Genomic DNA, 23131 nt, shown 5'->3' with positions numbered 1-23131 from the left:
TATTCCAGCTTAGGTCCTGCGAGATCTGCATTCCGAGGAACTTAATGTTCTCCACTCTCTCCACTGTGCGGCCACTGATGCTCTGGCTGTGACCTCTGGAAGTCTATGATCATCTCCTTTGTTTTGTCCACATTGAGCACCAAATTATTTTCTCTGCACCAACCCTCTAGGTGTTTAACTTCTTCCCCGTACATTGATTCCTCATTTCTATGAATTAGTCCCGCCACTGTGGGACTAATTCAGCGAACTTGATGATCTGGATGCACAGTCGTGTCTGGATGCACAGTCATGTGTTAGCAGTAAACAAAGGTCTTAGTACACAGCCTTGAGGAGATCCTGTGCTCAGCGTGATGGAGCTGGAAGTGTTATTTCCGACACGGACAGACTGAGGTCTCTCTGTCAGAAAGTCCTGGATCCAGAGGCATGTGGCGGTGTTCAGGCCGAGTAAGAGGAGTCATTAGTTTCTGGGGGATGATGGTATTGAATTCTGAGCTGAAATCAATGTACAGGATTCTGGCGTAGGTGTCTTTCTGATTAAGATGAGTGATGACTGAGTACAAAGTGGTGGGATATTGCATCCTCTGTGGAGCGGTTAGTACAATAAGCAAACTGATATTGGTCATGTGATGCAGGAAGGCTGGCTGTGATGTGTGGTTTGACAAACCGCTCAAAACACTTCATCACAATTTGTGTCAGTGTGAGGGGGCAGTAGTCGTTCAGACAGGATACAACTGATTTCTTTGCTACTGGTATTATAGTGGATGTTTTGAAGCATCTGGGGACAATGGCCTGACTGAGGGAGATGATGAAGATGTCAGTCAGGACATCTCTGCATCTCTGTCCGCTCGGAAAGCCGTCATCCCCTCCAGCTGTATGTCCCCATCTGGGATATTGTCCTGGAGCCATGTTTCCGTATTGGCAAACACACAGCAGTCTTTCCACTCACGGTGGGTTTCTTTCAGTAGACGTAGCTCATCCAACTTGTTGTCTAGTGAGCGGACGTTGGAGAGTAGGAGCGATGGTACTGCCGGTCTGGAGGGGTTAGCCTTTAGCCTAGCATGGATCCCGGCTCTCTTTCCTCTCTTTTGTTTACGTTCGCACCGCTTCCGCTTTCTCCTCCGGCGGTTGGCTGGCTCCGATAAGATCCCGTGCCGCCGTAAAGTGTCCAGATCAGAACCATTCGTCAAAGTTTTTGCATCCTGCATTACCCTGATTCTTAATAAGGTCTCTCTGCTGTAAGTTTTGAATGCTGAAAGTCTGGGGTAGGTAGGACATCCCAAACTTTCACTGTCATTGATCCCTGGAGGGGCCGCTGCATCCATGCGCGCCACCATCACCATAGCAACCAGTCGTGTCATCTGCAGAAATTCTCTGATGACACGGCCATTGTGGGGCGTGTAGAGGGTGGGAGGGAGGATGAGTACCGGGACCTGGTCGGCAATTTTGTTAAATGGTGTGGGGAGAACCACCTGCAGCTGAATGTGGCGAAGACAAAAGAGATGGTGGTGGATCAAGCCCCTGCCCTCTCCAGTTTGCATATGTGGGTCAGACATTGCCATTGTGGACTCTTACAAATACCTGGATGTGGTGAGGGACAATAAACTGGAGTGGACTACAAACACGGAGGCAGTCTACAAGAAGGGCCTGAGCTGGCTTACTTCCTGAGAAGGCTCAGGTCCTTTAATGTCTGCAACCGGATGCTCCAAATGTTGTTGCGAGCACCATCTTCTTTGCTGCGGTGTCCTGGGGTGCGGGCATCAAGACGAAGGACGCAAACAGACTAAAGAAACTTATTAAAAAGGCAGGGTCTGTTGTTGGCTCTAAGCTTGTCACCCTGGAGGAGGTGGTGGGGGACAGGATGCAGGCAAAACTGCTGGTGATCATGGGCAATGTCTCTCACCCCCTCCACATAACTCTAGACAAGCTTAAGAGCAGCTTCAGAAGCAGACTCATTCAACCCCGCTGCCTTTAAGAACGGCACAGGAAATCATTCCTACCTAGTGCCATCAGACTGCACTGTAATAATTTATATGGTGGCACAACTTAAAAAAGTTTAGTAACAAGTTGCACAATGTCACAAATCGGGCCGCACGGCCATGACAAAGCAAGGAGATACACACATGAGACAATTAACTAATTATTTATTGAAGAAAAAGTAACTTTAAAAATTAACCTAAACTAATCATGGCGTGTGTAGTAAGTGGAATCAGTGGTGTAGGTGAATTCATGAGTGGAGAAGTGTGTGTGTAATGTTGTAAGAAGGATGTACAGAAACCCAAATGCCAAACCAAACAAAACCAAATGCCAAACAAAGTGTCTCTGGGAGGAGAGCAAGCCTGCTACTGAGCTCCAGGAGAGAGTTACAAGCACCCAGACTCTCACAGTCCAGGTGGTGCCAATGCTGCTGACGACCCTGCTGATGTCAGAAGAGGGAGAGAGAGCAGGTAGGGTCGTCAGCCCCCCCCCCCCCATCAGACGGGGGTCCTCACAGGATCTCCGTCACAACATAATACATAAAACATGATACCAAAGTGAGAACTACATAATCAAATACTACAATAATTACAGTATACTTACAATCTGCCAGTTCCAACATCCATTCCCCAAAACAACAACATCCCTACCTATAAGGGCCAATTTCAATTGATACAGAGGGGAAGGGAGAACAGGAGGTGAACAGGTTCCTACTCCATCACTGGAGCCCGAGACAGTGCATCTGCAACCACGGCCTTTAATGTGTCAGATGTCCAGATTACAAGACTGCGGGAACAGCGACCACCTAATCAGCCTCTGATGGGGGCACCGCAAAGAATGTAAAAAAGGTTAGTGGATTGTGGTCTGTGTAGACCACAACAGGTGCCACCCAATCGGTGCAGGACGGCACGTCACCAAACAAACCAGGGTCAAATACCATAGCTTGTGCTTCTGGCAAATAGCCAACCAACCCTTTAAGACTCTTCAAGGTCTCTGGATTTTTCAACCGGCCCGACAACACCCCCTCATCAGGCCCAAGAACACTATCCAGACATTCACCTGAAACCACTCCCACTGTACCAACTACCAAGGCAGGACTCACTGCCACTGACCCCTGCTGGTCAGCACCGGATGCACTGGGAGAGTGAGCACAGTAAGGCTTAAGCCGATTCACATGAAACAGTTTAGCTGACTTCCTCCGACCAGGAGTTGAAATTAAATAGTTTAGGTCTGAAACACGTTTAACCACTGTATAAGGACCCATAAACTTGGCCTGGAAGGGTGAACTCACCAATGGACACAGAGCCAAAACTCGATCGCCCTCACTAAACTCACGCAGCTCAGCTCTGCGATCATACCTCTCCTTCATTTTAGCCTGGGATGTAGCCAACATTTGCTTTGCCAGCTCCCCAGCGGTATATAGCCTATGCCTAAACCTATTGACATAGTCAATTAAGTTAGTGGGTGGATCTGACCCCTTCCATCCATCCTTAAACACAGACATTTGACCCCGTACAGTATGACCAAACACCAAATCATTTGGGCTAAACCCTGTGCTTTCTTGCACTTCCTCCCGTGCAGCTAGAAGTAACCAAGGGAGCCCATCTTCCCAGTCCCCATCAAGCTCAGTACAGTACGCACGCAAAAGTGATTTAAGTGTTTGATGAAAGCGCTCCAGAGCGCCTTGACTCTGAGCGTGACAAGCTGAAGACTGGTTGTGTCTAATTCCCAGGAGTTTTAACACTTGGCCCAACAGGTGTGAGGAAATATTAGATCCCTGGTCACTTTGGATCACTCTAGGGATATATGTGAGTCCTACCGTCCAGTCAGTTTATTATGTTGTGACTATAAAATTCTAACCAAGGTGTTGGCTGGTACGCTTGAGAAAATTATGCCTCAACTGATTCATCCAGATGGGTTTTATTGTAGGCAGACAACTATCAAGCAATTTTCGTCGAGTATTCAACATTATATACCAACCTAACAATGTTGAGCCAGAGCTAATACTGTCCTTTGATGCACAAAAAGCATTCGACAGGATTGAATATAACTACCCTTTCACCGCGCTAGAGAGGTTTGGCTTTCTGTTTGGCTTGGCCAAAGGTTTGGCTTTCTGTTCTCCTACTTTCTGTTCATGGATTAAAATTCTTTATACAGCGCCTCAAGCCTCAGTAAGAACGAACAAGATAACATCAGACTATTTCCCTCTCTCCTGGGGGACAAGACAAGGATGTCCCCTGAGCCTCCAGTTATTTGATATTGTCATCGAACCCTTGGCGATAATGTTAAGGAAGACCACTGATCTACCAAGACCTGGTAGGAGTGCGAAGGGCAGGACATTCGCATAAATTATCACTTTACGCGAAGGACCCTATCCTTTTTCTCTCAGACCCATGCACTAGTATACCAATTGCTCTTAAACTCATCACCAAGTTCGGGCGAATTTCAGGATATAAGTTAAACTTAACTAAAAGTGTTTTATTTCCCATAAATGACAAAGCACGCCAGATGTCATACCAGGACTTTCCTTTCTCTGTTAGAAAGGAAAGCTTTACTTACTTGGGTGTTTGTGTCACTTACATGTACAGGGATCTATTTGACAGCAATTTTAAAATGGTGTTTAACAAGGCCAAACAGGACATGGAGAGGTGGTCAACCCTCCTATTGTCACTTGCCGGAAGGATCAACTCAGTAAAAATGATTTTTATTTCTGTTCCAAGCAATACCAGTCTTTATCCCTAAATCCTTTTTTAAGGACTTAAATAAGCTCATATCTAAAAGTACCCCGAATATGGAAAGAATATTTGGAAAGACAAAAAGGAGATGGCGGGCTGTCTCTATCCATTTTTCTGTATTATTATTGGGCGGCTAATATCCACAAACTGATGTTCTGGGTCTCTGATGTATCAGATGATGACTCTCCAGTCTGGTGCCAAATGGAACAGTATTCGAGTAATCCTGTTTCGCTTCGCTCTTAAATTTGTTCTTCATTAACCCTAAGTAAACGTTGTTTGATGAACAACGCAATAATTTCTGGCTGCCTGAAGATATGGGCGCAGTTTAGGATTCATTTTAAGCATAAACAAGCTCTGGTCACTTCCCCAATTCTAGCATTTAGCATCAATTTTGCCTTATCCCTCACAGACCCATCTTTTCAATTGTGGCATAGGAGAGGGATTAAATGTGTGAAGGACCTTTTTAAGGACGGGCACTTCATTTCTTTTGAGCGGCTAAAGAAAGACTTCAGTATCCCTCAGTCAGATTTCTTTAGATACCTACAGGTGCGGAGTTACGTTAAAACACACTTCTCTTTAACAACTCCTCAGAGTCCATGGTTAGATGAATGTTTGAGCATGGACCCAGTTGACAGAGGTCTGGTTATATGATAATATCCAGAGGGTTGCCGTCATATTACTTAACCGATTACCAAGGATGTTGGAGTTTTAAGAATTAAGAACCACCATATCAGATGTAAATTGGCAGGTGGCAATTACATTGGTACACTCTTTGTCAATATGAATTCGTCATGGGTTGCTGCAGTTTAAGGTTCTGCACAGGTTACATTTATCTGCAAGTAAGCTAGCCAAACTCTACCCGGGTTTAGACCCGATTTGCATCAGATGCAGGCAGGAACCAGCTAGCCTCATCCACACTTTTTGGTTACGCCCAAAACTGACTATTTTGGACAGGTATATTTGGTACATTTTCATATAAAGCTATCAGTCCTAACCCATCGTCTGCATTATTTGGGGTTGTCCCCCAGGAGACACAAATAACAAGGCACCAGGCCAAGGCTATAGACGTCTGATACTCCTTAGTTGGAAGAAGGTCACGCCTCCCTCTCATAGGCGTTGGGTGGAGGAGGTGATGTCATATCTCAAACTTGAACAACTTAAATACACTGCCTGGAGCACTAACCATAGATATCACAAAGTTTGACAACCGTTTCTATCCTATTTTGAGGATGAACTCCCTAACCTCAATATAGTGTAGCCAAAGGTTAACACTACTGTGAGTACATAATGTGAAAATCAATAAAAATATTTGAATAATAATAATAATAATAATAATAATAATAATAATAATAATAAACCTCCTGGAGAACAACTCTAAGAAGATTGAGTTGTTTGGCCACAATGAGCAGCAATTTGTTTGGAGGAGAGAAGGCTGAGGCCTTTAACCCAGGGAACACCATACCTACTATGAAGCATGGTGCTGGTGATGTCATGCTGTGAGGCTGTTTTGCTGCCAGTGGATCTGCTGCTCTAAAGAAATGAAAGAATGAAGAAGGAGAATGATATAAATGTATTTTCTTTACAAATGTATTTTTCCTCAATGACAACACTTCCCACTTGCAAGAGAGCAGTAGCATGTATTAAAATTATGATTACTGTGCATGTGCATCACGCTAAGCTTATCCTGTGATCAGAGTCTTTTTCAAGGCATTAATCAGTGTTTGCAACTTGGTAGAGAAAGCATCTTTCATGTCTGCATCTCTATACACAGTATACAATTTAAAACACGTGCCAGCTTTGCAAAACCTCAGGGGAGTGTCATGCTGCATTTAGTGCAGAGTTATGAACTGCTGACCCTTAGTGTTGATGACAGGTCAGTGCACCAGGGCATAACGTAAAAAAAATAAATAAAAAATAAAAAGAGTCCTCAGCTGTACTATAGCCCATTGGTTATAGTACATATGCATTATGCATTGATTATTTTTGAATGATTAATCAGTACTAATAATTATTTTTGTCATACATCTCTGGAAGCCAGAATAATAATCAGTAGGAAACCATTTTAAATCAAGAATGTCTATGTATGGTTTTTATTTTAAATTACATATTAGACAAAAAGGGAGGAAATAATGTCTTTATTGGTATTATTTTCAGTGGCACAATAATCAGCACTTGATCAAATTAATATTTGCAGGGGACTGAGTCAAACTACAGAGTGTGTGTTGATGATAATGAAGGAACATCAGTGTAATAGTGTGGCTTCTTGATCTGTTTTTGGACAACAGTGGAGTTTTATGGCACAGAGGAATTGACAAACACATGGCATACTTCTTAGTAGAATATATTCATCAATAGTTTGTCTACTTCGGTCGTTTATAGGATGTGTTGCCAGTAAATAAACCAGAGGATATTAGCAGCCTGATAATCAATAACAGTCAAATAGAATAAAATAGATTCCTTTTCAAAGACATATATTATTATGTCATATTCTGTGCTAATAGTAAACTGACAATTGAATGCCAGAAGTAGTTTCCATTGTTTGAAAGATACCAACAGTTTTTTCAAGAAAAAGCTTTTGCCATTGTAGCAACATGTAAAAACTCCAAATGCAAACTACAAATTCAGTACACTTATTAACTATTTAGCTGCAGAGCCATTTTTTGCTCTATGCGGAATATGTGGGTGCATAGGGCCCCTGCATCACTAGGGGGGCCGCACAAGTCTACCCTCAATATCTGAGGAGGGACCGGACAGAAAAGGTGGAAAAGTACCTGGCAATTTCTTTTATTCGTAGCACCTCTGCTGAGGTTCCAAGCAAGCCAAGGCGATCTGGATCTGATCTGGTCTCTCTCTCTAAGCGAGGAGCGGTGAGGCGTGTTGTGCAGAGCCGCCAGTACTGGTCATTCACGCACGGCATGGCATCAAAACGACTCTATTCATCTGGATCAGAAAAAGAAAAGAGAAGAAAAACGCTCACAGGATAAAGGTACGTTTTTTTCATCATAATGCGGGGTGGAGGGGGAAGCTTTAATGCCGAATCTTTAGAACATTAAACATGTATATGTGTTGGTGCAACCAAGTCTTAATCTGATTTTAATGATGCATTATTGTTGATGTTTTTGTATTTAAGAAGAAAACCAAAAAGAATGACTATTTAGGTCAACATGTTTATGTTTATGTACAACATAATGAAATTGGAACTCTGCATTTAACCCATCCCAATGGTTGCCCAGAACTGCACCCTTCTACCTCTAAACACTAGTCAGATCACACGCCCCAGCATGAGAACTTCGCTCTACTACATCAGCTGGTCAGCTGGTTCCGCCATCACTGAGAGCAAACAAAGTTCACTTAGTGACGTTGCGACTCTTCTCTGCTCTGGAGCCTCAGTGGTAGAACAAACTCCATCTTCTGCAAAAGACTCAAAACTCATTTGTTCAGACCTCACCTTGACCCCGCATAGCATGACTCCCTCCCTCTCCTTTGTTTAATTTAGCCCCAAGAAACCATAAAAATTAGGGCTGTAACGATACACCAAACTCAAGATTCGGTTTGTATCACGATATTTGACCCACGGTTCCAGAGCCGGCCCTGGGCATCGGCAGTATAGGCAAATGCTAGGGGCGGCGTCATCCACGTGGGGCGCCAAAAACGGGGGGAGAAAAGAAATTGATACTAACGAAAAAATAAAAAAATATATATATTTTTTAACATTGCCATTACTACTATTGTTTCGAAATATTATATAAGCCCACAGCAACATAACCTCATAAAAAAGACTATTAAATAACGGAGAGGCCTTTTTTTCTGGGTTCCTGGCTCGTTGCACTGTACCTGTCCTCTGTGTGGGGGGCGGGTCGAGTGGCAAGCTGCCTGAATCTGACCGGACCAAGACCAAGAGAGAGATTTACTGATACTGTAGCAGAACCACAAGGTCCAAACCATCCACCGCCCAGAGAAAGAAACTATGGAAAGAAGAGGAAGAAAAACGTGAAGAAGATACAGGTACACTAATGTCAATGTGATGACGCGAACAAAATTAATAGTTTAATGCATTGTTAACAACATCATTGTTGGTGCAGAGTGTTAACTTGCTAGCTTACTTCGGACGTTAGCAGCATTGTTTAATAATCAATAAATAGCTGAGTCGACGTGTGTTAATGTAACTCCACTTGTAACTCCACTTCATCAGGGACATTCGGAAAGTTAACGTTACGCCTGTTCAGTTGTTATTTTACAGTTGTCTTTTCTGCTTTTATGTCAGTTAAAATGCTATTAGTTTTCCATCCCCTTTGTAATAGTGTAGTTGTAAGTCTTTGGTTTATTGTGCCACAGTTTGTTTGTTAAAGTTTACATCAGTGTTAAAGTGCAGTTAAAGCGTAATACTGTTAATACTCCACACCTTAGATTTCCCATATCATTCATAGGCAAAATATATGTATACACTGCACTTGTACTCTGGTTAGACTGAATTGCATTGCAATGACAGTAAAGTTGAATGAATCTCATCACATTTTCATTATTAGTCTATATTAGTCTTATGTGTAGCACACATCAAGCATCTGTTGTTTTTTTATTAAAATCTAAGATCCACTGGTCACATATACTTCTCTTCTCTTTCAGTTGCACTTTTAAAATATTTCGCCACCACCCCAGTGACACAGCATCAGGTGCTCCTGTCCCTCTAACTCAGCACAACAGAGTGACACAGCATCAGGACTAAAGGCTGCACCAATAGATGCTGACTAGCCATCTCTTCTTACTGACTACATAAGATGAGAGTTAGTTCACAGAGGACCATTTCAAATAAAAAGCTGTTACACATTTCCCAAAAACAAAGATGGGAGAGTGTCAACATGACTTTTGTACCAGAGTCTTAGTGCAATGCTGAAAAAGTCAAAAGAAGCTGGCTGATGTACTCAAACAAGAATGATAGCTTGCACTGCTTCTGCTGCTAAATGTTTTCTCCAAAAGAATACAGATTTAATAAGGAAGGACTAAATGACTGGAAGAATGCAAGCCACTTGCTGAAGGCTCATGAGGATAGCCAGGAGCACAATACCCACATGACAACATGGAAGGAGTTGGAGGTCGTTTTGCAAAGCGGCTGACAATATATAAGGGAGAGACGGCACTCTGAGGCGGAGAGATAATATGTTTGCGCAATGCCTTATTTATATTGTATTTTCATCACTTGTTTCTTTCTTCAGTTTTTATTTGGTGTGATATTTTTGACGTAAAAGAAATAAAATCTTGAATACATACATGCAGTTTCTGTGTGAGTGTATGAAAATTGATTGCGAAATTGACTGCGATGCAAGGGGGCACCGGCTAAGATCTTGCATAGGGCACCAAATTACTCAGGACTGGCACTGCACGGTTCGATACAAACCTTGATTTTTTATTTATTTTTTTAATCAAACATTTTATTTATGTAACATTTCAATAACTTCTATATATAATACTCGTCTGATAGTATCAGAGGCGTAGTATTGGCAAACCCGAACCAGTGTGAATAAATGAGCCGGCTGCACGTATGGAGGGCGTGTCTATCGGATGGTCTGTTAGCTGCGCACGTCCCTCACTAAACTTATTTAAGAGAAATGTCCCGTAAAGCAACGTTACGGAACGTAGGTGCAGTAGGTGCATTACTAAGGTAATGTAGTAACTGTAACTGTCTTTGGCAACGAGGAAAAAAATACCGCAGCTGTACCTGGAGAAGCATCCGTCCTCCTGTCTGTCCTCCCGTCCGTCCTACCGCAGCTGTACCTTGAGAAGCATCCGTCCTCCCGTCTGTCCTACCGACTCCTTGTCATATTTCTGCCTGAAAAACAGCGTCTATCATCAGCAAAAAACTTTTACTCGCCAAGTGTCGGAAAACAGCCTCCATCCTCGCGAGTCAGACAGCGACCTGTTCACTGATGGTAATTATGTTATTATGTTATTCAGAGTGAAAACGTAACTTATAACAGCATCCATATGATATTCAGTGGGTCAGTGTCAGTCTCAATTGAGTTCCTATAGTATTAGATTACACTGTGCTGCTAACGAGAAACAATCTGTTTATTCTGATCATCATTATTGCATTCTCTTTTTTTTTTAATTTAAAGTTTTTTATTATTTTCCATAATTATAAACATGAAATGTACAACCATACATACAAACAAGTAAAACAAACAAAAAGGAGGTGACGGAAACAAAAATCAAAACAAACAAGGCATAGGCAGGTAGTAGGTGATTCAATAAATTACATATATTTGGATGAGAGGGGCAGTCCATTATTCAGGTCGTGCGTATGACCTTAATGCAATACATCTCAATACTATACATCCATACATGGTTTAGCTGTTCTCTCTTGACATATTTTTGCCAAAACTTTCCCACTGTTCGTTTGTCATGTCATTTTCACTGTTTAATCTCCCCAACATTTTCTCACATGCGACAATTTCCATCATCTGAGTTCTCCACATATTCAGGTTGGGAACCTGAGGCTCCTTCCAACACCTCAAAATTACCCGTGCACAAGTCATTAGGCCAGTTTTTAAAATTCCAAAATTATGTTTGTTTAAGTGTGGTACCATTGTTCTGTCTCCAAGGAGACAGAGTCTTGGCGACCTGGGAAGTTCGCAATTCAGCCACTTGCCCATATAGTCTATTACATTCTCCCACAAGGGGAAGATCTTAGAACATTCCCATAATGCATGAATAAGTGTGCCACTTTTTTCCCCACACTTCCAACATAGATCATTGTTAAGTAAACCCATTCTATTAAGTCTTGATGGGGTAAAATAATATCTATGAATTATTTTATACTGAATAAATTTGCCTCTGGCTTCTCTTATGTATTTTTCAGTGTTGGAAAGAATCCCCTCCCACGTTTTTTCATCCAGCGTACAGGACAAATCCTTCTCCCATATCCGCTTGAGATTACTGCAACCACTACTATTTGTCCAAGGACACATTTCATACCATTTTGATGCTTTATGATGCAGTTTAGGTAGCTGTAAATAACACTCAACTGGACCCTTATCCTGACCAGCGGGAACAACCTCTTTAATACAGTGTCTAATTTGTAAATATTTCCAAAAATGGCCACCGCCCTCCAATTGAAATTTTTCCTTAAATCTGGTATATGAAAGAAAATTACCATTTTCAAATAAATCATCTATTATTCTAATATTTTTTCTTAGCCATTGAGCCCAATAAATAGTCTGTTTATCTATCTTTATTTTGGGGTTATGCCATATGGGTGCATATTTTTGGGTATACTGAGAAATTTTACATCTCTTATGTACCTCTTGCCAAACCGTTTTTGAATGTTCTAAAATAGGGTTGATCATTTTTTTCTTTTCATGCTTGACTGTTTGTGCAAGAGCCTCGATGGGTCTAAAGGGGGAGGTAAGTTCCCGCTCAATCAGGACCCAGTCCAGACCAGAACCTGTTTCGCCCCAATGTTTTGTAAGCTTGGACATCTCAAATGCAACACTATAATATTTTATGTTTGGTAGTGACAGACCCCCTCTCTTCTTAGACTCACATAACTTATCTATACGAATTCGAGGTTTTTTCCCATCCCAGAGAAATTGTTTGTAATCATTTTGTCATATCTTATTAGTTGTTGTTTAGAAATACATGTGGGTATCATCCCAGTAAAGTAGTTTATTTGTGGAGCTACAACCATTTTTATTGTATTTACTTTACCCCATAAAGTCAGACGTAGCTTACTCCAGTTATCTAAATTAACTTGGATTTTATCTAATACTTTTTCCATGTTGGTTGTCATAATCTCCCCTATGTCTAGCTCTAATTCTATACCCAAATATTTCATCCCTTTTGGTAACCACTTGAAATTAAAGGCAGCTAGCTGACTGCTTGGACATGTTTGAGATATTGGCATGGCTTCTGATTTGTGCCAATTAAAACAATAGCCAGAGACTTTAGAATATGCTTCAATAATTTCTAGTAGAACTGACACTGAACTGATTGGGTCCCGATTCAGTACCAGAATATCGTCAGCATAAAGAAATAATTTGTGTTCCCTGCCGCCTCCAATAACTCCCTTAATTCTTGACTCCGCTCTAATCAATGCAGCTAATGGTTCTAAGAAAATTGTGAACAATAGTGGACTTAGGCTGCACCCCTGTCTAGTTGACCTGGTTATGTCAAAAAACTGAGATATTATTCCGTTAGTAAAGACGGCAGCTTTAGGGTTCGAGTACAAGACTCTTATCCATCTGCAAAAACTATCCCCAAACCCAAATTTCGAGAGAGTTGCAAATAAAAAGGCCCATTCCACCCTATCGAAAGCTTTCTGCGCATCGAGTGATATGGCTGAGACAGGGTGGGGGTTCGTTCTATTCATCCAAATTAAATGCCATTATTGCATTCTCTAACCTTTGTTTTGTTTTCTGTTCCCACAAGCTGCAAGCTGTGTCACTCTCTACGCTCTCTATAGCTTTCTCCTCCCCCTCCTCCTCTTCTCTCTCCTCCTTCTTTTTCTCCTCCTCCCCTCTCTCTTTCAGGCTCCCTTCTGATGGACCACGGCCCCCTGGGACCATCTACCATTTCCGGGCTCCTGCTGCCTTGAAATACTAACTGATCTGAATCGTCACACCCCGGGCTCTGCTGGATCATTGCTCACCTCTGCCTCACTATCTCCTCATATCTATATTTCTGTAAATCTTGATGCCTCTCTCTGTCAGTTACTAATTATCTTGTGTGGCCTGCCCTCTTCCAGTTCAGCATGCTGGACAGGAGGTCGTGTGGCTCGGGCACCACTTGGTGATGCCTCGTCCAGCTCGGTCGTCTCCTGGATCCACTCACTTTACATAACTTGTATCAGATTTTCTGTTGATGTAACTTGTAAACTGTGAATTGTTGCTCTTTTCTGTACAGGCAACATCTATTGCATGTCTGTCCATCCTGGAAGAGGGATCCCTCCTCTGTGGCTCTTCCCGAGGTTTCTTCCATTGTTTTTTTTACCCTGTTAAAAGGTTTTTTTTTCCATCAACATGTGAAGTTTTTCCTCACTCGAATCAAGGGTCTAAGGACAGAGGATGTTGTTCACTGTACAGATTGTAAAGCCCACTGAGGCAATGTGATTTTGATTTTGTGCTATATAAATAAAATTGATTTGATTTGATTTGATTTGATTTATTACTTATCCATGGATTTAGATTGACAGGGTGAACACAAGGAAACACCTTGAAAACACACCGACGTCATCATCATGACATGTACCGTCACATCTCTTTAGGAGCAGCAGTGATGGCTTTCTGTGTGAATTACACAGGGTTCGTACGGGTGCTTGAAATCCGTGAAAGTGCTTGAATTTCAATGTTGTGTTTTCAAGGTCTGAAAAGTGCTTGGATTTTAGTTTAAGTGCTTGAAAGTGCTTGACATTATGTCTATGCTAATATCATATACTCTGTCTTTCACAAAATTGGGATCAGACTGGATAGTTTGCTTATTACAAGGAGACATAAAATCAGTAAGAGATCCGTATGTGGAGATGTTTCCTCCTGGGCTCCGCTGAGCCTCTCTGCTCCTCTCTGCGACCTGCCGGTCTGTGTGTGACCCTGCCCCTTTCGAAGAGAGACAGCAGGAGATGACAAAATGCCAGGAAGCTATTGTTTTAACAAGCGTTGGCTTGAAAATGATAACTACAAACTATGGTTAAGATAAAGACCCAATCAAAGAGTGGCATCATGCAAGGTCTGCAAAAAGATTTGCAGATGTGTGCAATGGGAGAGTCTGCGCTCTCCAGTCACAAGAAATGTAAGTTAAGACTTTTTGAGTAACTTAGGCCAACACTGCACACTAACACTTTATGTTAACCGCTAACTTTAGCTAAACCATAACACGCTAAATAATAATTAACGCACCACTAATCACGTTAAGTGACCTCGTTAGGTTAGCGCCTGATTGTCCGTGTGTCGTAACACATGCAGACTGGTAGCAGTAGAGAAGGATGGCTGAAGAGAAGGTCGAATTTGATGCACCAGAGCTGAAAGTGCCAGAGTCAGAAACGGGACTGTTCAGTTTGTCTCTGTAACGTCACACCAGGCACTAACATACGTAAGAGCTTTAAGTGTGAAAAGGAAATGTTCACTTTTCTCCCATTTTCATGACTTACTTCTAATAAAGTAAGATTAGCCTACATTGTAAGGCCCTTTAGCTAATGTTTATGAAGTTTTTGTATGTTTTATCTGGATACAGACTGATGTGAAACAGATTGACGTTATGTCGCTGTTCTATTGGCTGATATATTATAGTCAGTAGCCCAGCAGCACTAACATGTTGTGGCAATGATAGCTTGCCTTGTTATTGCTAGCCTGGACGGGGATCTTGCTCACAATTTTTCTAAAAGAGGGAGAATCCACTGTTGAAAGTGGCAGCATATTTTCGACAACATACTCTGCCACAGTCTCCTCACTTCTTGAGGTTCAAGCATCGCAGAACGGGAGAATGTTTTTGCTGCTTAGTTTTTTCTCCGCTCTCATCCTCAGTTTGCTTTCTTTTGGTTACTAGCTTAATGTTAGTGTGGCACCACTCTAGATGTTTCATTAAATAACTTGTGCTGTTACTGGGATTTGTACAGAGTAAAATGATTTTTTGTAATGCCTTACATTACTGCGTTACAGCAAAAAGTAATGCATTACAGTAATTGCATTACTTTTGTAATGCGTAACTCCCAACACTGCATTTTGAAACATACAAATTTATGTAAAAAAAGAAAATTACAGGGTGCTCTCAGGTCTCTCTATGTCTCGGTGCAGGTGTGCCTGAAGAACGCCAAGTGGTTTCCATTTTTTTGGATAAAACTTTGTGTTCTCCTTTAATTTCTAAACTTTTTGCTATTATGAAACATCATTTTAGATGTTTACAGCATAATACAATGTACATAATTGTTATTAAAAAGTGAAAAAAAATAAAAATGACTGTATATATTCCTGTAGATATATATTTTACCCCAGCGATATGGTGCTGGAAAAATTTGAAGATGACCCTTAAAAGTGCTTGAAAAGTGCTTGAATTTGACCTTGAAAAATGTATACAAACCCTGATTACACATCGATTCATCTTTACGCCAGCGATGCTTTGCTCTGTGTGAATGACCAATGGCGAAGAATTGGCGAACGATCGCTGTGATGTTAATTCGGCGTCACTGTGTGAAAGGAGCTACTTATAGCAATTGGCAAACAAGGCAAACAGGAGCAGCGGATCAAAACAAGGCTTCGTACTACAAGCTAAATAAACAGCTTATGAGCTGCAACTTAACCTACACCAGCTCGATGAGTTTACTGTTGAGTGTTCACTTGTGTACTTGAGTAATCTGAGAGGTATAGTGACTCTGTTTCATCATAAGAAGACATAAGCACCACACCAAATCACCAGATTGCACAATCTGATTTCATGTTTTGGCTTTGTCCTTTCTTTCTTTCTTTCTTTCTTTCTTATCTTAAGGATGCCAATACTACAGTTGTTGAGAGGGAGTTGGAACAAGTCATCCTTTGCATCTACAATCAATGTTTAGAGAGGTGATGCCACCATTCTTTCTGCCGATGTTGGAATCTTGAACGAGGGTGTTAAAGTTCTGCATGAGTTGGGAGACATCGCTTCCCCATGTGCACTCTTAATTGGTGTCATATATGCACCGAACCTGGGTCTGAGCGGTTCTTACTGAGCTCCTTGCCAACACTATTGATATATATAGAAGGAGCTATTTAATGTAAAGACCTTGAGTCACACGCCAAGACGCCGCACCAGGCTTGAAATGTTGACCTAACGCTCACTGAAAATGTCAGAAAACCCCTGAAAAGCGCCTGACACAAAGGTTAGCTCCAAGGCTAGCCCAGAGGCTAACGCTGCTCTTGATGCTCTACCTAACGCTGCACCCAACCGGGGACCTGGGCACGAGGCCATCCTCCTAGCAATGGCCGAATTAAAGACGGAATTGCTCACCAAAGCGGAGGCACAATCTGCAGAAATTAAGCTAGCCAACAATAATGCTAATGCCAAGAGTGAAGCCCTATATAAACGGGTGGTCGCCCTTGTGTCTGCAGTCCACAGCCACTCCGACCTGATTGCTGCTCTGGAGCAAGACATGGCTAACATGGGGATGGAGATCGCTACACAGAAAGCACGAAATGATTCGGAGGCATGTTCGCGCCGCAATATGTTGTGCATTACCGGGATAAAGGAAAGACGGGAGGACAGGAAGCGCATGATGGATTTTATATCTCAGTGCCTGAAGGAAACGCTTGTTCTCGATAAGCCCCCTTTCTTTGAACGGGCACACCGTACGCTGGGCGTGAGACCGGGTAACAGTGACCCGCCGAGTGCCTTCGTCATCAGATGCCATTATTACCAGGAGAAGGAGGAAATACTAAGGAAGGAACAACTGACTACGGGCGACAGTGATAAGATCTGCATCCAACCAGACTACACACAGGCAGTAGCCAAGCAGCGGGCAGAGTTTAACAAAGTGCGGGGCCTGTTAAGGAGCTGTGAGGGAATCCGCTATGGCCTGTGGTACCCAGCAGAGGATAACGATGCCGGATGGCGTGCGCACAAGCTTAAAAGACCCAAAACAGGCCAAGGATTTCAGAATGGAAAATCTGAAGCGTGCAATCTGAAGATGTAACAGAGCAGAGTGACGTGCTTTCCATGGTTTCCCACATCCAGTATACAGAGGTTTGTTTGACTAACGGTATCCGGACTGCCATCCTGATAAGGACTTTGTTTAAGCAAAGGGGATTTTAAAATCTCCAATCACCAGCAAAAGTCCGTCAGCAAAAGCACTAATTTAGAACTTTCTGTTTTGGGCTGATTTGGCCTTGATAACACATAACTAGCTGATTTAAAATGTACACTTCCTTAAACCTCTTCACTGTTCATTTTGGCCACAAGGCCTTGTTAGCATAACTGGACGGTTTGGAAACTCCACCGAAATGTAATGTTGTTTTGTTGTGTCCAGTATGTACCAGTAGAAATTTTATTTCATATTTCATTTTGGTTTTGAACTGTTAGGGCCCTGACAATGCATGACTGGTTTTGTTCAGAGACTCTGTCTATGTTTGTTAAGGTTACTCACATAAAGTGGGATATAAATAAGGTGCTAGATTGGAAATGTATTGAGTGTGTACTGTATTTGATTACAGTTGAGATCAGCTGCAACATGTTATTCTGTCATTCATATAGTTTTGGTGAGACTTGGTCTCACAAGGTAAGCTTTTTTATGTTGTGCGATAATGTATGACTTGGGGAGTATGCAGTTCTGTGAATGATGTGTTTGATTCTGTGTTTTTGTATTTTCTATTGTTTTCATGTTTTTTATTATGAATTTTGATTGCACAACGTCTAAACAGTGATCTGTCACTTGTAAAAAGACTTTTTTTATCAGGCTGTTTCTAGGCAGGCTGCTGTCAGGTCACTTCAAATACCAGAATATGGCGACCCCTAATGTTAGTGGTTCGGGGCGGTTAAAGACTAAATTTACTGGAACACCAAAGGGCTTAACCACCCAGTAAAGCGTAGTAAGGTGCTTTCTCATTTATCAAAGCTGCAAACAGACATAGCATTCTTAACTGAAACACACCTGCTTAATAAGGATCACTCCAGACTCAAGAGAGGGGGCTTTTCCCAAATTTTCCACTAAATGCCATGGTGCGGCCATTCTCATCCATAGGGAAGTGCAATTTGTAAAACAAATACAATTCAAGAGAAATTAAAGATGGTTGGTTTATTATTGTTCAAGGACATTTAGTTAATTTACCAGTGGTACTGGCCTGCGTTTATGCTCCAAACTGGGATAATGTTAAATTTTTTACTCACTTTTTCTTACTCCTTCCAGAATGAAACGGTCACCAATTAGTCCTTGGGGAGATTTAAACTGTGTTCTAGATCCCAATATGGACCGTTCTAGAGCTGTACCAGGAACACTTAGTAAATCAGCAGAGACTATTAACACTTTTCTCCAAGCGTATGGGGTGATTGATGCATGGAGATATAGAAATCCGGTTTCTAGACAGTATTCTTTTTTTCTCTCCAGCGTATAATTCACATTCCAGGATAGACTATTTTTTGCTGGACAAGAAACTCCTCCCCCTGCTGAGGTCTAGTGAATATGGTGGCATCGTTATCTCTGACCATAGCCCAGTAACAATGGTGCTTGCTAACAGAATTCGTTACCCCTTTCATCTGGAGTAGCTGAGGAGCTTCATCTTAAATCTCTGCAAGAATTGTACGAGCATGGGGAACGAGCCAGCAAACTACTAAACCATCAGATAAGACAATCCACAGAGGCTGGGTTTATAGCAGAGATTATCACTCCAGAAGGAATAACCACAGATCAAAAAAGCATAAATAAACAATTCAGAACATTTTATGCGGACCTCTATTCCACTGAAAATTGTGACAGCACTAAGTTAGCTCAGTTTTTTCGATAGTCTCGAGATTCCAACCGTAGGCCGACAAGACAGGGCAGATCTTGATAGCAACATTTCAGCAGCTGAAATTGATCGGGCAATTAAAAAGATGAAGAGCGGTAAGGCTCTAGGGCCGGATGGCTTCCCTGTTAAATTCTTCAAAAGATTCTCATTCAAATTAAGCCCTCTTTTAAAAACCATATATACAGAGGCATTGGAGCGCAAGACTCTCCCTCCTACAATGACCCAGGCCACCATTTCAGTCCCCCTTAAGAAAGGAATTGTTATGAACTGAGTCATTTCGGCCTGTGAGTCTACTCTGCTGCGACTACAAAATCTTGACCAAGGTTCTGGCTAGTAGATTGGAGTCTGTTATGCATAAAGTGATACATCCAGATCAAACTGGTTTTAATTACAGGGCGGCAGCTTTTTGGCAGCATACGAAGGCTTTTTGATATCCTTTGTTCCCCGGAAACTCCACCTTTTCCACCTTTTGCTCTCCCTTGATGCTCACAAAGCATTCGACCGGATTGAGTATGAGTATCTTTTTGCAACTCTGGGGAGATTCGGTTTTGGACTGGCTTTTTGTTCGTGGATAAGGATCCTGTATGCTACACCGCAGGCCTCGGTCCGTACTAACAAAATAATCTCCAACTATTTTCCTATATGTAGGGGTACAAGACAGGGCTGTCCACTGAGCCCACTTCTGTGTGACCTCGCCATTGAGCCACTAGCGGTTGCACTTAGGAGTGCCGAGGAGCTCATGGGAGTTGTTGGGGGGGGTCAGACTCACCAACTGTCTCTATATGCGGACGACCTGGTACTTTTCCTGTCTGATCCTTGCACCTCTATTCCTAAGGCATTAGAAATTATCTCTAGCTTTGGAGAAACTTCAGACTACAGAATCAACCTTACAAAGTTTGCTCTTCCCTATTAATGACCAGGCTCGACAGATGTCTTTTGAGGCATATCAACTAAAAGAAACTTGGGACACTTTTACCTATCTTGGTTTATCAGTAACCAGTACATACAGCGATTCATTCAAGCATAACTTTAAACCAGCCCTGGAGAGGGCCAACAGGACCTTATCCAACAAGCTCGCCGGGCGGATAAAGTCTCAGAGGGAATATTGTGAGTGCAGTGTTGTGTTTCACGGAGACATGGCTTCACTCACACATCCCGGACCACAGCAGTGGCGGTACCCGGCTTCAGCACTGTTCGGGCGGACAGGGAAGTGACAAGCAGCGGAAAGAAGAAATGAGGAGGGATTGCACTGTACGTGAATGAGAGGTGGTGTAATCCCGGACATGTTCATGTGAAGAAACGTCTCTGTACCCCGGACATTGAACTGCTGACTGTGGGGATGAGGCCTTATTATTTGCCCTGGGAATTCACGTCCGCCATCATCATCAGTGTGTACGTTCCTCCTTCATCTTATGCAGCGCTGGCCTGTGACGTCATCCACTCCGCTGTTGCCCAAATACAGACGCAGCATCCTAACGCATTTATTGTCATCACTGGGGATTTTAATCACGTCTCACTGGACAAAACCCTCCCAACATTTCACCAGTATGTTGACTGCCCCACCAGAGACTGTAACACACTGGATCTGTTGTATGCAAATGCTAAGGATGCATACAGTCCCACAGCTCTCCCCCCTCTTGGAAGATCTGACCACAACCTGGTCCTGCTGACCCCTATGTATGTCCCTCTTGTTCAGCGGCAGCCTGTCCACACTAGGAGCGTGAGGAGGTGGACTCAGGAGGCTGCTGACGCACTACAGGACCGCTTTGAGTCGACAGACTGGGATGCACTTGTTGAGCCACATGGAGAGGATCTCGACAGCATGACCGACTGCATCACAGAATACATCAGGTTCTGTGAACACACCACCATGCCAACCCGGACTGTACGCTGCTTCCCTAATAATAAGCCATGGATCACCAATGACCTGAAAGCTCTTCTTAACAAGAAGAAGAGGGCGTTCAGGTCTGGAGACAGGGAAGAACTGAGGAGAGTGCAGCATGAACTCAGGGATATGCTGAGGGCCTGTAAAGACACCTACAGGAGGAAGCTGGAGGCCAAACTCCAGCAGAACAATGTGAGGGATGTGTGGACTAGTATGAAGCAGAACACTGGGTGTAAGGTGAGTGGCAGACAGTCATCGGGCAGCCTGGAGAGGGCAAACGAGCTGAACAGATTCTTCAATAGGTTCAGCTCACAGCCTTCTGTCATCTCCCTGACACCTCCAGATCCCCACACACCCTCACTGCCCCAAATGCTTCCTCGCCTCCCCCCTCACTCCCCTGCTGTGAGCTCTCCTGTGCAGCACCTCTCCTCCTCCTCCTCCTCCTCGTCCTCCACTGAAGACACCAGCAGCCTCCCCCGCATGACTGTGACTGCAGGCCAGGTTAGGAGACAGCTGGAGAGACTCCACCAGCAGAAGGCTGCAGGCCCTGACGGTATCAGCCCCAGGATCCTGAAGACATGTGCCAGCCAGCTGTCTCCTGTCCTACAACACCTCTACAACCTGAGCCTGGGTCAGGAGAGAATACCAGTGCTTTGGGCGACTTCCTGCCTGGTTCCTGTTCCAAAGAATTCGATACCATCAGACCTCAATGACTATCGACCAGTGGCCCTCACATCTTACGTCATGAAGGTGCTGGAGAGACTGGTTTTGGCCAACCTGAGGCCACAGGTGAGAGCCCTGCTAGACCCTCTGCAATTTGCTTACCAGCCCCACTTGGGAGTTGATGACGCTGTCATCTACCTGCTGCAACGAGCCCATTCGCACCTGTACACAACACGTAGACAACACGTAAACAACGCGTCAATTTTTCACGCGTTGTATACGTGTTGTCTACGTGTTGTTTACGCGTTGTTAACATGTTAACAACGCATTAACGACGCGTTAATTTCACGTGATTGTGAGCCCTTTGGCCACTTGTCCAGTTTGAAACGGGTGAGAGTCTTGAGTCCCCATCGGCTACTGAGCTGTTGGGTTAAACCATTTATGTAAGCCTGGGGGGTTTCTACCCTCTATTTAACATGATAAGAAACCTCTTAGTTCTTTGCCATTGTCTTCCTTTATTGTGTAGCTTATAAAAATAAAACATTTGGGTTGCAGTTTTAGAACTTTATTAGTTATTACCAACATTAGTTATTAAATTATAAATCAGGATAAAATTGCCTCATTTTGCTCCACTATAGTGGGCATTCTAGCTTTAACACCATTCATCAAACGTTAATTTAATATCAATAAAAACATTAACTTTTTTTATGGAGATAGTAACTGCAGTGTTACTCAATGACTATCTGTATTTGGAAAACATGGAACTTTACTCTTTGAGCATTTGAATTAGTCCTGATAAAATGTTAAAATACAGGTTGATAAGAATGTCCAGATTTTATGGAGCCCCTTAAGGGACATGGGGGGAAAAAAAATGATGGGTGAAAAAAAAATGATGGGTGAAAAAAAAAAAAAAAAAGATGTCATTTTTGCGAGATCTTGCAAAGGTTTTGCGAGATCTCGCAAAGACTTTTTTCGGATCTCGCAAAACCTTTGTGAGATCTCGCAAAGACAATTCTCATCTTTAGCTGACAGGAACTCAAAATAATGACTGTATTTCCAGCTAGAAAACGCGCATCTCTCTCCTCCCTCCATTGTTGTTTGTGTTTGTGTCGCTGCGTGGTGTTACACGTGAGTTGTGCTCGTGCTGAAAACGTGACTTGTGGCACACGTGACATCACTCCCCGAGTCAAGAAGAAAGCAGAACTATATATTTTTACTAAAGAAAATTACAAAAATAATTCTAAGTAACTTTAATCTGATCTGGTTTGTAAATGTTGGCACAGATAGTCTTTTTTTAACGGGGTCCGGGGAAATTTCGAAAATTTGGCTGTTTAAAGATGCAATTTCAACATAGTTTGAGAAGGAAAGGAAGGCCAATCGTTGGGTCCTCATTGTCATATTTTAATCACAAATAAAGCTAA

At 42.7% G+C, this 23131-nt stretch overlaps 1 long non-coding RNA gene across 1 annotated transcript in view; it reads right to left on the bottom strand.

The window, feature by feature from the left end:
• The window catches only part of LOC115576822 (uncharacterized), a 31560-nt gene that overhangs the window by 5029 nt on the left and 3400 nt on the right, over positions 1–23131 (bottom strand). Inside the window, exons 2-5 of the long non-coding RNA XR_003982950.1 lie at positions 10423–10533; positions 8544–8674; positions 7481–7649; positions 6172–6239 (exon numbers count right to left, since the gene is read on the bottom strand). This is a non-coding gene — a long non-coding RNA (uncharacterized LOC115576822). The remainder of the gene's footprint in view (positions 1–6171; positions 6240–7480; positions 7650–8543; positions 8675–10422; positions 10534–23131) is intronic.

This window comes from Sparus aurata, chromosome 24 (assembly GCF_900880675.1).
Source record: "Sparus aurata chromosome 24, fSpaAur1.1, whole genome shotgun sequence".
Classification (NCBI taxonomy): Eukaryota; Metazoa; Chordata; class Actinopteri; order Spariformes; family Sparidae; genus Sparus; species Sparus aurata.
Note: the sequence above shows the minus strand (reverse complement) of the source record. Positions and strands in the feature narration are given on the sequence as shown.